This window comes from Coenobita brevimanus, chromosome 71 (genome assembly GCF_032717465.1).
Source record: "Coenobita brevimanus isolate Jiangsu-jjx chromosome 71, ASM3271746v2, whole genome shotgun sequence".
In the NCBI taxonomy this organism is placed as follows: Eukaryota; Metazoa; Arthropoda; class Malacostraca; order Decapoda; family Coenobitidae; genus Coenobita; species Coenobita brevimanus.
Genome location: NC_137024.1, coordinates 9,005,779 through 9,022,276, shown reverse-complemented (window position 1 = coordinate 9,022,276; position 16,498 = coordinate 9,005,779).

Genomic DNA, 16,498 nt, shown 5'->3' with positions numbered 1-16,498 from the left:
GAGGATGGAGGGTGAAAGACTGACGAAGAGAGTGTATATGAGTGAGGTGGAGGGGGGAAGAGGGAGGGGGAGGCCGAGGATGAGATGGAGGGATGGGGTGGAGAGGTATATGGGAGAGGGGTGTGTGAGTTGGGAGCAGGGCAGTGAAATGGCGGGAGACAGGGCGACTTGGAGGCGATTTGTTTGTGGCCACCCCAAACGGGATTGAGGCGTCTGGAAATAGATAGATAGATGAGAAAATAAAGCTAAATAAGCCACTAGCCTCTCACCGCCTGGCCTCAGTAAATGAATAGGGGTATGGATGAGGCAATTAAGCTCACACCGCCTGTCCTCTGTAAAGGAATAGGCTGATGGATGAAGCGATTAAATTAATTTGCATAAATAAAAGGAAAATTAAGCACGACAAAAGGGGTAGGGGTCAAAGAAACAAATGGTGTGGACATTGTTCAGGCAAAAGTACATTGTTTTTTCACTTAGTAGTCGGGGCGAATAAACTGAGAATCAAATTATACACGAAAAAGGTTGCGTTAAATGCAGTGTCTGTGGGCTTCATCCCAGCAGAAATACATTAGGTTAATTCGATTTTGTTTGTTTGTTTAGTTTTCCCGTTGGCACCTTCGGTATCCAAAACTTAAAATTTCAACAAGGGAATTCTGGGTAATGATCATAGGAGGGAGAGGGGAGTAGGGGATTAGGAGGGGATGGATGAGGAGAGAAGGTATGGAAAGGTGGGAGGAAATGAGAAGAGGAAGGGAGAGGTAAGAGAAGAGGGGAAGGAGGGGGAAAGGAAGGGAAGGGGAAAGAGAAAGTTGGAAGGAAATGGAAAAGTGGTAAGGGAAGGGGATGTGGAGAGTGGAAGGGGAAGGAAAAGAGGAGGAGTGGGAACAATGAAAGGGAAAGGGACGAGAAGAGTATGTAGATGAGAGCAAGACAGGGTAGCCTATGTACAGTTAGGTGTAGTGTGTTGTGTGTGTGTGTGTGTGTCTCAGATGTTAATTGCGGTGGTCTTCATGGTGTTTTCTCGTAGGGCTCTTAAATGTTGAACACTAGGTTCCTTGGTCCAAGCCTCCGATGCAGAGGAGAGAGCTGGAGACGACACCCACGACTTTGTATCATATCCAAGATACTAATGAAGGGCTGGTTGGTACTGGTGAGGTCCATAGTGTGGATAGACTCAGAGCCGGAAACACGTGAGGACAAGAGGCTATTGTTGGCCAATGGACCTAAATATAATTGCAAGTTTTGTCCTAAAGTGGCAGTTGAGATGGCTCGATGAATCTACCCCGATGTTGCTGAACGAGAAACTGAATTTCCGCCACAGCAGTATGGCGTTCCTTGAGCAGCTTTCGTGTGTACCTGGTTCCTAATGCTACCTGAGGCGAGGCCTGGGCTGGAGAAACATAGTGGGATGTTAACGGGAAGATTTCGTACTTGCAACCATGGCTTCTGGCTGCCCCCGGCTTTCCCACAGCGTTGGTGGGGTCGGCTCTGTTGGAAGCTGAAGCAGCGTCGGCGAGGTCGCCGTGCAAGGAGCGTCAAGGATCAAAACAGGGCCACTATGGGTTTTGAACGACTTGGGACCACGTTTACTCTCCGTTTCTTTTCTCTTCAACCTTCTTCTTGGCTGCAGAGAAAACTCTGCTTGGATGTGGTTAAGTATCACTGATAGAATATATTCGTCTGTAGTCATAGGGAAAAGAACTGGATCGAAAGAAAAGGAAGGAAGAACGAGTTGAAAATAGGGAGATGTATGCATCCCCTTCCTGTTTTATTTTCAATCGTTTGGGCTGAGGAGGGTGGAGAAGTTCATAAATCGTGGTGCAATACCAGTAATGGGATACAGATTGTCATTAGGCAGGATACCATTAATACCTAGTATACTAATTACTTGATACGGTATTGAGTCCTCGATATATAAAGAGAAAGTTACATTATTTTATCCACAACCTTTCTATCCAGCGTGATTGTCCCATTACTTACTCTGTTAGCTACATTTTTGTCTCGTCCTCGTCTTTTTATCTGCTTTCTTTTTCTTTCTACATTTTCTGATCACTTCATGTTCCTCCTTCTTTCTGTTTCCTTGTTGTAGCCGCGTACTGTTCCTGTTACCGCATCTTTCTGTTGAATTTATTTGTATTCACATCCTCTCTCATATTTCTGTTCAAAACCTCTGTCTCTTTCCTCTCTTTACCAAAATCCTCTCCTTTAATTCTCTCTCTCTCTCTCTCTCTCTCTCTCTCTCTCTCTCTCTCTCTCTCTCTCAGTTCAAAGCTTATCTATTCATCCACATTCTTTCTTTATCAACTTCCCATCTCTGTCTGTTTCCTCCATTTTATGCGTTTTTCTTACCTCTTTCTCTCCCATACCTTCCACTCCACGTCTTGCATTGGCTTCCTTTTCCCTTCGTTTGTCCAGTATCTCTCTGTCTACTTCCTCTCTGCCACTTTCTTTTTCCTTTATTTTTGTTTACATCCATCCGTTATCCTCTTAACCCTCTATCGACGTCCTCTCTACTCTTTCTCCTCTCCTCTCCACTGTAACAACTTATTGTTCCAACCATGTTCTTCCAAAGGTTGTTACGAAAATCTTGTTGGTTCTGTCTATCTAGAGGTTTTCTTAACTTTGATGACTTGTAAAACTGTAACGTAATACTTGTCAGGTATATATCCCTTCACTCTTCTGACCTTCAGCAGCGTACTTCAGAGACTTAATCATAAAAGATGCCATATCCTAAAGCAAGATCATTCCTTATTCAACATTATTTCATTTCTAATGCTACTTGGTCATCACTATACGTTCTACAGAATACTTAGGCGTATATCCATTTCCGCTGGCTTAAGTGCGTTATTACGATGTTAATTTTGTTTATATGCTCCATGTCACACGTAAGTTGGTCATGTCCATTTCTTATCAAGGAACTTCGATGAATTTGTGAAGGATGTTATTAAACCCAATGTGACTTAGTTATCAAAGATATTTTTTTTAAATAACAGAACAGAGGTAGGAAAAACAAATGAATAAAGAAATAATACTCCATACACTAAATTACTGGTGTCCTCTGTTCATAAAATATCTGTAACAGTTAGACTTGAACAGCTGTGGGTTGAAGTTTGGAGGGAATCAACTCTGGGGAACCGAGTTCCAGAGAGATGCAGTACGGGGATTGAAAGAATTCTGATAGGCAGAAGTTCTGCAATATGGCTGAGTGACATTCCAGTCATGAGCGCTACCAGATGGCCGTGTAGCACGAGGGAAGGCGTGGAGAGGTGGCACCATGGACACAACTTCGTCTGAGCATTTGCCATAAAAATGTCCGTAAAATAATGCAAGGGACGGAACATTCCTTCTTACCTGTAAGGGAGGTAGTTTATTTGTATTGGCAGGGTTGTTAATAATTCAAACAGCTTTGTTCTGAATTTTGTCTAGTTGTTTTAATGAAACCTCGGCACATCCATTCCACAAGGGTGAGCAGTATTCAAGCTGAGAGCGCACATGACTGTTATAAATCACAGCTAACTGCTCGTCAGTGAAGAAGTTCCGGACTCTGTACATTAATCCAAGTTTCTTTTAGGCGGATTTAGCAAGTGATCTAACATGAGAGGTCCAGCTGAGGTCATTGTTAAGTGAGACGCCGAGAATTTCAATACGTTTGGAGATGGGAATATTAGTAGTACTGAAGGTAATATACGAATCTGTCAATATCTGTCTATTAGTAAATTGTATATATTTAGTTTTACTGGCATTAAATGAGACTTGTTTTGTCCCCATTCACTGATCGTAGATAGGTCTTGATTTATGGAGATGACTGTACGAAGTTGAGAGGCATAAATATTAGACTTTGTAAATGTGTGTCTGAGTGTGAATGAACTATGTAGTGTTGAGTCATCTGCATATGAGTGGATGGGATTGTGGGTGACAGATAAGAGATCAATACCCTTAAAGGCATACGTTTTTGAACCTATCTTGTATAAAATACGTTGAGTGTAACAAACTCCTTTTTTGGAAATTCAAAACACAAGGTTGTAATCAATTTTTATTGGTTTTCTGGCCATGAAAAGAAAGAAAAACTCTTCTACTTTGCTGTTAATTACTTACTTTAGTAATTATTTAAAAAGAAAAATGTTTAATGGGTGACTAAAGACACTTATCAAAAATTGCATTTTTTTTTTTTTTACATAACTGAACAAAAAATTTATTACTTGGCCAGTATGATGATTTAAGATCAGAGATTATAAATGCTGCTTCTCAGGTCCCGTGGCCGTGTACTGTAAGTGGCGCACACTTCTGGCTCTGGAGGGTCACTGTGGGAAGACACCCTGAAAAGGGGTAAATTTTTTTTCATAAAAAATGGACATTTTCACTATACAAATTTTTATGACTTTATGGTTCCCTGTATATACACCCTAATGACTTTGTAAATTTCGTTTGACACTAAACTATGATTTTAAGACCCAAATGATGAGGACTGATACTTTATATGACGATAATATAAGACACAATGTTTAGTTTTCTTTTACTGTCCTACATCCCCTCACAATCGGTACACAGGGTATAGCTGTGGCTGAGACACACTGAGAGGTCACACTTGATGCAGTGGAAGCGGGTCTTGCGGTGTTTCTTGGCTGGGCACTTCTTACAGTAAGATACTGTAAAGCGGCTTTCTGCAATTACCATCTTGTGACTGCGGGGTGGCACTACTTTGCAGAAGTTACTAATGACATTCCTTAGGGAGATGGATAGGGTTGGAGTGTTTAGCCTTTGTTGTGCCCAAGGTTTTGCGAATGCCATTACAATTTCTTGCATGAACTTTCTTCTGATGAGAGGCTTGCCACCAGATGCAGATGTGTTCACACAGTGAATAACCCATGCGTTGATGACAGCTGTATTCACCATACCATAGAATATGCACAAGGGCCATCAGTGTGCACTTCTCCCACATGAATATAGGGCACACATTTGGTCAAAAGAGTCGACACCACCCTTTGTAGAATTATAGAATTCAACAATCTCTGGTTTCCCAGTCTTCCCTAGTGATGGTGATGAGTGCATGGAGGATAGCAGCAACACATTCTTCTTCTTTTTTTATGTTGCAGGGATGTAAGACACCAGAGTAAGGTTGTCTGAGAAGAGGAATGCACTAGACCCTAGTTCACGGGAAGGTATTTCTTTCATTTCGGCTGGCACTTCATTCTTATTTGCTCTAATAGTCCCGACAAGTGTCATCCCACAGTTGTCTAACAGGTCCTTCACTAGGGGCACCGACGTGAACCAATTATCCGTTGTGACATTCCTGTTTGTATGGTGATAGGGCTCAGTGAGAAGCTTGGTGTAGTAGTGGCCAAGTGACATGTTACCGACAGGCCGGGTATCTTCCTTCCCTAGGTATGGGATTGCAGTCAGCATATATTTTGAAGTGTTGTCACATATGGTTACCAGTTTCACTCCATACTTAGTTGGTTTGCTGCCCCTGAAACCCAACAGTTGTTCATCGACTGTCAGATATTCCCGTGGTGAGTATAGCCTTCGGCAATTTTCATTGAATATGTCGAAGATGGTTCTGATGAGTGCAAACTTGTCTGCAGCCCTTCTCACCTGCCTTGTCGCTGGATCATCAAAGCGCAGGCACCTATTCAGGAATTCAAATCTTAGCTGACCCATCGCACAACGGTACAAAGGTGACCCAAGTTCTGGTGACCACATCTCCTCGACTGACAAGTGGTTGTCTCTCTGGCAGCCACTAAATATAAGGATTCCCAAGTAGGACAAAAGTTCCTGTCTCTCCAGAGGCTTATGCACTGCTGATCTTTTGCCATAATGTGCTGCCTCTAGTTCAGTCCTGACATTAGTCCACCTAACAATTTCGTCGAGTATGTTGTCTGAAAACAGCAAACGAAAGGCCTTGTCAGGTGTGTCTGCCACCCTTGCTTCAGCTGTGGGGCCTGGGTTGATTCTGAGGATGTTGCATGTAGAGGTTTTCCGGCTGGTTGATTGTGGACGACAGCTCCACTTGAAGTTGGACTTGGAGAACACTGTGGAGGTGTTGAAATTCACCACAGGTGGTACAGTCCTTTGCCCTCGCCTTCGCCTGACAACATCTTGGTCTGGGTCTCCTGCTTCTTGAATAGCAGCAGGCTCATCAGTATCACTGGTATCACTGTCGGCGGAAGGCACAGATGAACGACGGCGTGGTCTCTTAGCAGGAATGGCAGTCGATGGTCCTGCTTGCGTGGAATGCCCAGGTAGGTCAATGGCAGGTGGCATGGGCCGGCTTTTTTTTTACAGGGTGTGGAACTCCATACCTTCTGCCTCAGTCTGGTAAGCCCCCCCTCCTCTCACTCGACTATTCAGTAACAGTAGGAAAATACTCTCTGTCATTGTCGCTGTCATACATTTCTCCTACATCTAGCACATCTTCCTCCTCGCTGTTCTCACGAGGTTGAATCACATTTGATAATGCACTGGTGTTCACAAGAGTCTCTAGTTCTGTGTCTGACAGCAGTGTCTTTCCTTTTCCTTTTCCTTTTCCCTTTCCTTTCATTTGTCCTTTTCCTTCCATATTTTCTTTATACTCACTTTAGTCTTTTCACTTTAGTCTTTTCGTCCACTTTTATCTTACAGTCTTTATATAATATTACTTATAATCTGCAAATAAAAGAAATAAGCATAAGGAAAAAGCAAATAAAATAATATAGTATATAAAGTATAATATAAAGTATAGTATATGTAGTATATATATAGTATATCTATGATATATAATGTAAATAATATATATAATATATAATAACATAAGAAACATAACATAAAAACAGTCATGCACATATATTTCCAAAAAAGGATTGTCACACTCCTAAATTAGTTATACTTGTAGAGCATACGCTGAGTCCTAAATGAGTTAGACCTGCACAGTATACGATGAGTCTGATGGACTAAAAACGCAAATAAATCCCACAATGGGAAAACAAGAGGGAGCACACTAACTTCACACAACAGGCCTAGGCAAACACTTCACATACCTGGACTGCCTGGCCAGCATCTTCAAAGGAAGACAAGGTACCACATGTTAAACAAAAACCCAACCCGGAAAGGGGAAACGTATGCCTTTAAGGGATATGAACTAGGAACAGGGTTGGGGCAAGAACTGATCCCTGCGGCATGCCAGCATTAATTGATTGGAAATTGGAATGTACGTCATCTACTTTTACTCTTATTTTCCTGTCACTAAGATATGAAGAAATCAAAGGAACAAAAGACGTTACTCCATAGCAAGGGAGTTTGGACAGCAGGGAACGGTGCCATACTCTATCGAAAGCTTTAGAAACATCAAGGGCTACAGCATGAGTTTCCCCATGTAGGTCAATTGATTGATGGATGGTATGAGTTAGGAGATTGAGTATGTCAATGGTGGATCTTTCTTGGCGAAAACCATATTGTCTATCACTAATTAAGTTGTTGGATTCAAGATGTTTAACAATGTGCTTATTAATTAAAGTTTCAAATACCTTACCAAGAGAAGATGTGACTGCTATTGATCTGTAATCAGAGGGGTCGGAGGAACGTCCTTTCTTCGGAATTGGGTGGATATTGGCTTCTTTCCATGAATTTGGGAATGAAGAAGTACGTATGAATAGTCTGAATAATTAGCTAGAACCGAGGCAAGTTCAGGGGAACACTTTTTCAAAACAATTGGCGGAATTCCATCTGGGCCTGGAGCTTTGTTGGTGAATGAATTGCCTAGGATGGATTTTACGTATCTTGTCTGTATTTTAAGTGGTACAATTTCGGGAGAGTCAGGTTCTAGTACTGAGACATTCTGGCTGGCATCGTCAATGGTAGAATTTCTGGCAAATGTGCTGGCAAAAAAATCTGCTTTCGCACGTGGGTCATGTTGCCATCTGAAGATTTTAGTTGGGGAATGGATGATGACTTGTTAAAGTTATTATTGAAAGAATTAAGAGTTGACCTGAATATTCTATTGTCATTAGGGTTGTTAAGTAGTCTTGGTGCCTGCTTTTGAAGAAAGTTATTTTTAGCTAGATTTATTACAGCTTTTGGATGATTTCTTGCAATTTGAAAATGAGAGAACGATTCAGATGTTTTTGATTTTAAGTTAGAGTTATATGCTGACTTCTGGGCTGTTGCTCTGGCACAGTTGCCATCAAACCAATTTGGAGAGTTCGATCTTTTAGTGAACTGTTGACTTGGTATGAATAAATCTATACCAGGTAGTATTAAGTCGCAAATGTGGGACTGGGTAGAATTGGAATCACTAGAGAAGAAAGACTGCCATGGAATGTCAGCAAGATAATTTCAACATCCCAGTCTGCCCTATAAAAGTGCCATCGGGTCACCCTGGCAGGTTCAGAATGGGGAGGTTTTGGGGGGTTAAATAATGAGGCTTTGATGAGATTGTGGTCAGAGGATCCAAGTGGTGACAGTGCCTCTATCCTGTGTTGATCTGGATTATTTGTCAAGAATAAATGCAAGAGATGGGCATTATGGTCAGGATTATCAGGCGTTCTGGTTGGTTGCTTTACTAGCTGGGTGAGATTAAAAGATTCTGCAAACAGCTCGCACCCTAGACCAGCGTCGTCAGTCCTGGCAGAATGCAATAACCATTCAACATTATGTATGTTAAAATCACCCAAAATGGTAATTTCGGTGCTAAGGGCAAGGTTAAGGTTACTCAACTGTTTGGATATGGAATCAAATACACTGGGTTCCAAAGAAGCATTGGGGGAGCAATGGACTACACATATATATTTGATAATATTATGACAATTTAGTTTATACAATGAGTAATCAAAACTGGATGAAATGAAGTTTGTAATTGTGTCAGCTGCATATTGGGATTTGATATAACAACAGGTGCCCCCCTTGGTACGGAAATTTGTGATGAGATGGTAGCCGGGAAAAACAAAATTGGGATATATCAGTAGAGGGTGAGATTTGTGGTTCTGTGAGGAAAACGGCCAGAATGGAAAAGATACTAATTATATGAAGATATATGTGTGTTATACTCTTCTTAATGTTAAAAGCATCTAGAAACCTCTGTTGCATTAGAATGAAAGTTTTGCTTTTCTTAATTCGTTGTCATTAAATGAAAGCGTTTGAATTGCCTGTCTGATTCATATATCTGTTCCTCAGTCCATTCTGCTACTCCGTCCAATGTGCTCAGTGATGCGTTCCAACTGATCATGCCTACTGAACCTAACTTGTTTTCGGTATATCTTACTTTGGCTCTTTAAACTGTGAGGTGTCTCTTACTGTACATTACATGATAAAGTGTATTTGTTAATCGGAATAGAAAATAAAGATGTCCTAGGATTAAGTCTGTTTTCATGCCATTCCTGTTCAGCTTGACCCTTTGACCGAGAAGTACGAATTGTGCGTAAGTTACACACAACAGCAAATGCTTAAATATGTGGGTGTCATTAAAAAGAAAATGAGGACTCATGATTTGTATGGAAGCTACGGCCAGGGGATTTTATTCAGCTGAAGAGAACATGTAGCAGCCAAAGAATTTACAGAGAATCCCACTGAAGTACCCGAATTCTAAGTTAAACTTTCTCACCAATTCGTGTATATATATTTTTTTGTCCTAATCTCATTGTCTGAAAATATCCTTCAGGTATACAGTGAATAACTTAGGAGAAATTGTACTGTATTTCCTTGCACAGCACACCTGTAACTCGGTATTCCCTCGGTATTTCCTCTTGTGGAATATTTTAGTCGAGATGATGTGTCTGTAATAGTCTTATAATACGTACTTATGCAGTATTTCCCTTGCATGTTTTGTCCTGGAAATGTTATGATCTTTGTTGCGCTGATATCTGAAGTAGATATTCTGGTGTTTTCTTATTCGGTTATTAACTTTGACAAATTCTTCAATTAAATTATCTTTGGAAGCATAAGCTGACTAAAACCGTGTACCTTTACCAAGACTTACAAAAAAAAAAAAAAAAAGATATTGCAGCGTAAAGGTTAATGAATATAGCTTTTGATTTCTTCATTACAAGATGTTCCTCCAAAGCTGAGTAAATCCATCAGGCGCTAGCAGGGATGCTGCATAAAATGTAACCATACTGAACAGTTCAAACTAGAGAGAAAATGGAACACACGCATCTCAGAACATAAAGCTGTTAATCCTTTGCTAGTGGTAAATGCAGAGTCTTCAGCTCAGTAAAATGGGTCTTATTCTTATCAATTTAGACAGTACTTTTGCACCTCTTCTTTACTGCAGTAGTACATGTCTGCATATAACATGATGTTGTTTACTGTACGGTATTCATAGCATTTATGTCTGTATCAAAAGACATAACATACACAATATTAAGGAGTGTACATAATATATTGTTAAGAAAGGAGTGCCACGGTCACATAAGCCTACCAGAATACAAACTTAAATTAATGGCTGTTGAACAAGGCAGTAAGGTCTGTGGTCTTGCTTACTCTTTGTAATTGTGGAAATGTTGTGGCCTCTCATATGAGGCTCATTAATTCTCCCTTGGCACTCATTTAGTACTTTTCCATAGCAGCTTAAGAACCGAGGCAATATCTAGCTATTTTACTTTCGTTCGCACATACAGCCGTTTTGTAGGTGCGTCATTCCACGTCTACCTGGGACGTCATTTAATTTTCTACTACCTCATTAGTTTGTAGTTTGTGGGCCCGATTGCCTTTCTGTCCGTCATCAGACTTCTCCAGAATGACCAGACGGATTTGTATTGAATCTTGACATGCACTACTTTCCCCTCCTGCCACCTCTCGTAACCCCTCAATGTGACACAAAGAAGTTTTAACCCTCATCGTACTGATCTAATAAATTTCTTGTCACCATAAAATTACCCGACGATTTTGTTATTTTAATTCTTTAACCCGCCCCATCCCGACCACTTTTGTACCACTGACTCCCCCCAGTCCCGACCAGTTTTGGAAAAAAATTTTTTTGGCTCAAACCACCGCTTTTGGTGAGAAATATCGAAAATTCATAGAGAAATCGCTCACCTGAGGTTTAAGATACTTGATACAGGTAGCAGTACTCCTTACCTTACTGGATTTTCTATCAGTCTGGCTCCAAAGAAAACGAGTTCTATGGGAGGGTAACTATTCCACACCACTCATAAATGGTATTTATTTATTTATTTGGTATGAACTTATATGTAGTACAAGAGTATGTTAGTTTTCACACAGTAATATAGGCAATATAAGCATTGTTTCACTCACCAAACACATCAACATACCTGACCTTTTTTGGCGACATTACCTGATCCTCATTTCTGGCAGTTTCTTCCTTTAATGTTACGTAAACTTTGTCCTCCACATTGTCATTGATTGGGGAATCACTCTGGCCCTGAATTTCATACTTTGGCACAACATTTCTTTACTCTGGTAACAGGTGAATTGCTGAGACAATGGCGTGTGAGGGGGGGGGAGGTCATGCAGGGTAAGGCATTGTCCCTGCCTGGCATCTTGTAGAGGGTGTCCATGTATACATACCAAAAATCACGCGCAAAAATTGAAATTGTGCAAATTAGGGACCTTGCAATTGATTCGCATATATATACATCAACGGGAGTGGCAGTGACAAAACATGTGGACGTATATACATGTCAACGGGATGCAGCGGGTTAAGTACGATATGTTGAATATCAAAGTTGGAAGTTTAAGTTAAGTTCTCTCATTATAAGTACTGCCATTTAAATATTATCTTGGTTGGTATTTTATCAGTTGTGGGTAAAAATGAATTTTGAAATCTTAAAATGACATACATATGAGGGATGAGCATTTCTACTTAAGCAATGTTTTTCTTGCTACAGCATTTAATATCCTCTTGTTGTTTTTGTTGTTCTTTGGAAATGATAAAAACATGATTATATTCTGTTATTAAATGCATTTTACTTTTGCAGGTAAATTGCGTTCCTCTCAGGCTGTACTACAGTCCAAGCCTTTTAAGTATGATATTACACTTAATGAGTACGGATATTGATGTGGGCTCTCTTTGGTCAACTTTTATTTGAAAGGATGATTTCTGGCAAAGATATACAAAAAATGAATGGCAACTCCTCACACTGTCATCTGTCACGGTCACCATTCACACCCCTTGTTACCCCTCACCCTCTTGTCATCCCTCACACCTGTCTTTACCCACTTATCCCCCCGTCACCCTTTACACGGCCTGTCACCCATTATCCTCTTGTCATCCTTCACACCTCTCTTCACCCACTCATCCCCCTGCCACCCCCTGTCACCCCTCACTCCTCATGCCAATCCTCACACCCCCTGTCATTCTAATGTCGTTCCTCACACCCCCTGTCACCCCTCACAAACCCATGTCACCTTTCACACACCCTGTCACTCCCCACATCCTGTAACCCGTCGCGCCACCCCATCACCGCCCTCCTGTTGTTTTCACTTTGTCCTCGTAAAACTTTTTCTTTATATTTCTTCATCTTCATCCTCCTCATTTCCATCCCTCCTCCCCATCGCTGCCTCACCTTTCCTCTTACTTCATCCTCACACCCATCCACCCTTAATTCCCTGTCTCCACCTCATTCGCACATCCTTTTGTCTCATCTCCCTGTTTCTCACGCATCTTGCATATGGTCTGGGAATGCAATATTCCCTCATGAGATGAGCTCCCGTGGAATAAGGACTTCACTGTGGAGGAGTCTGTTAAACTGAGCAACACTCTAAGAGATATCAAGAATATAGCAGTACATTGTCGTGGTACTGAAATGGTTGATGAAAATTATAATCGTCGACCTTTAGCAAGGCGAAGTGATATAGTTTTTGTCGGCGTGTGTGTGTGTGTGTGTGTGTGTGTGTGTGTGTGTGTGTGTGTGTGTGTGTGTGTGTGTGTGTGTGTGTGTGCGTGCATGCGTGCGTGCGTGCGTGTGCGTGCGTGTGTGTGTGTGTGTGTGTGTGTGTGTGTGTGTGTGTGTGTGTGTGTGTGTGTGTTTTCCCAAAATTTCTTGAAAAGTTGTGGAGGAATTTCCATCAAGCTTTCAGGAAATAGCCACTATATGGATGGACAGAAGTGATTAACTTTTGTTGAGGATTTGATCAAAGATGACCGCATAGTAGCCGCCATATATCAAACTGCATTTAAGCCGATATCTCAGCAACGGATAGAGATATTTTCTTCGAATTTGGTGTGTAGTTAGCCTGTACATTAGCCAGAAACATATTTTGGATAATTTGAAAAATTCACGAAAGGGCGCATTTCGTCGTTTTCCTCTTTCCCTTCAAATCAGATATTATCATTTATAGAAGTTATTGTACGATCATAACTCAAAAAGTTGTGAATGACTTTTCACCAGACTTTGCAGAAGTGCCTCAAGTGCAGTCATCCTTAAATTGACAAGAAATAGATTGTCACTGCTGCATTCAAATTGGCGGACGATTAGCAGTGGGCCCCCGAATGCTTTTGTTTTAATTTCTAACCTGTTTTGGTCGGAATCTCTTATAAGTTTAATAAAATCGACGGGCGATGTCTCTTTTTGTCATGATCTGTCTTCCCAGGAATACCTGGCTTCAACTGCAGAATCACCTTCGAAGATGTTAGATGTACTGAAGAAACTCAGTGCTTTGTTTAAGCCTGCTTAGTTGCTCAATTACTGCAAGAGCCTTATTTGTTCCTGTATGGAGCACAGCTTTCATGTGAGATGCTCACCACTTAAAGCACTTCACGGTGACGCCAAAGACTTTCTTTTTTATCAGTTTTCACCTTCTCACGAAATACTTTCAACTCTATTTGCCACAACGTTTCGTCTCTCTCCCTCTTCAGTCGCATTTACTCTGCTCACTGCTGTTTTTGTACTCTTTGCCTGCATCCTTTCTCGATTTTTGCGGACACACAGCACGTGTCAAGCCACACATTCTTGCCACTTGTCTTCTCACCTCTGTAAATGAAGTGTTAACCAGATCTCTTTCAAGCAAGGAACTCTTCACTTACGGAACTGTTTTCCTCAGTCAGGGTTTCGCGCTGCCCATGTCTTCCAGTTAGGTGTTTCAGAATTAATGGATTTTTATTTGGGCGTTTTGTTCATCTTTCAGTGACTGGTGAAATAATGAAAGCAGTCAACTGTTTCTCCTTTCTTATTGCAAAAAAAAAAAAAATACAAGCAAAGTCCATTAGCCTCTTCTATACCGTGGCTTTTTATTAGCATTATGGCTAAGCCAGATGGTTTTTTTGTAAGTCAGAGGATACTGAAGCAATGGGCCCTGCAATATTCAGTCTTGGTAGGGTGGGCATGTACCAGGGCCTATTTGATGAATAAGGTTTCACAGCCAGAGGTAGCCTGACTTCTGAAATACAGCATCTACTAACTGTGATCCGAATCTGGGTGCTGGGTAAGTTTTAATGTTTGAGACTTAGAGGTGCTTCGCCCAGTTACTGGTGTATAATGTCCACAAGCTGTGGTACTGTGTGACAAGAGTGGCAGAGTGGCTATAGGAACATATAATCATTGTGCGGACGGCCTTTACCGTAGGTCGATCATATGTGGGCAGCTGCGTGACCAAAGGTGAATTCGATACTGGGATACAACATTTTCAAGTTGCTATGCATGAGGGAGATTGCCTAGACTCAGGAAAGCAATAAATATCACATTTCCCACTGACATATTTTGTTATAAGTATCACAGTCAATACGGTAGTGACAGACAGGAGATAAGGAATCTGCAAAGTGTATTGCATGGGAGTTGGGTGGGAACTCGAAGTTTGAAAAACAATAGTTTAGGTCTTTACCACTGGCCTGTTCTGTGTACAAATTTGCACACTCAGTGGTGGTCTGGTTATCAGCATACATTTTTCATAAGGAGCGATGCATGGTGTGTTTCAAGGCGGGGAGGGGACGAGAGGAACTACGAGTATCAAGTGAATTAGGTTTCCTTTGCCAGAGACCCGTTGTGTGTGTAAAATTGTCCACCGGATTGACGGTGGCGGTGGTGGCGTAACACCTCTAGAGCCATAATTATCTTTCCACTCCACAATAATAGGGCTAGGATTTAGGGAAAGTTTAGACTGCAATGAAATAAGTGGAAATTATTGTGTAATAGACACGACAGAGAATGTTCCATTAATTTACATTACAGTGACAAAGTTCAAGAAGAATGAAGCTTGACAAGAGTAAAACAAAGCTGATGATGGGTATCTTTCTCGCAAGGAGAAAATAGCAATAAAGAATTGAGTGTCTTGGAGCGCAAGATTGGACAGGGAGGCGCTATGATCTCGATGCTCCTGGGTCATGAGCCGCCCTGTTGGACATGCAGACAGGGACGGAAGATGGAGACAGAGAGAGAGAGAGACAGAGAGAGAGAGAGAGTAAAGAACACAGCTTGAACCGACAGAGAAATATAGTCCTACGGCTCGCAGGGGCGTCTTCTCATGTCCAGGGCTGCACGTGGCACAAGGGCCTGTAGTCTCCGGGCTGGGATTAGGGGTGTGGCCCTCAGGGCTGGGGTCAAACAGGTCCAGGAGTCTCTGGCTCCTGTCTCGGCCAGAGGTAGAGGTCCTTCACCATCTCTTGGGCGTGGAGAGGTTGCACCTGGGGGTCCTGGGGAGGGCCTGGAGTGGCTGAGGGCTGTGGTCCCCAGAATCAAGGGGGGCCGTCAGGCGGGGGCTGTGGCACCGTCCTGTGCAAGGGCCCGACAGGTGAGTTTTCTCCAGGGCCAGGCGTAGGGACCGGAGGCCAGGGGAGGCCGTCAGGCCTCGTGGGGTCTCTCTGGCCGTAGGGCCCGGCAATAGGCCGTGGCTGTGTGGGGGAGTCAGCGCACCTCTGGTTGCCTCTCCAAAAGCTGTTGGCCTGTCTCTTCTGCAGGAGGGGTGAGCGGCAATCAGCCGTCTTGGGGGCAGCACCTCTAGAGCGGCAATCGGCTGTCTCAGGGGCTGCACCTCCAGAGCGGCAATCGGCCGTCTCCTTTGGCAGGAGGAGTGAGTGGCAATCGGCGGTCTCAGGGGCAGCACCTCCAGAGCAGCAATCGGCCGTCTTCTTTGGCAGGAGGAGTGAGCGGCAATCGGCCGTCCCGGGGGCAGCACCTCCAGAGCGGCAATCGGCCGTCTTCTTCGGCAGGAGGGTGGAGCAGCAATCGGCTGTCTCGGAGGCAGTGCCTCTGGAGCGGCAATCGGCCGTCTCCTTCGGCAGGAGGGTTGAGTGGCAATCGGCCGTCTCAGGGGCAGCGCTTCCAGAGCGGCAATCGGCCGTCTCCTTCAGCAGGAGGGAGGAGCGGTAATCGGCCATCTCCTGGGGCAGAAGAGATGAGCGGCAATCGGCCGACTCAGCAGAAACACCTTCAGTGCGACGCTTGGCCGACTGACGAAGGCGGGAGCGGCAATTGGCCGTCTCCAGAGGGGCACTGTCGGAAACTAAAATATCAGTTCCACCCCAGTCTGATTTGGCAGTCCCGCTCCCCGAAGGTAGTGTCCTCCTTCTGCAATGGTGGGGGTGCGACGGTTGAGTGTTATACGGGCGCACGGCCCGAACTGGCTTATGCCGTTG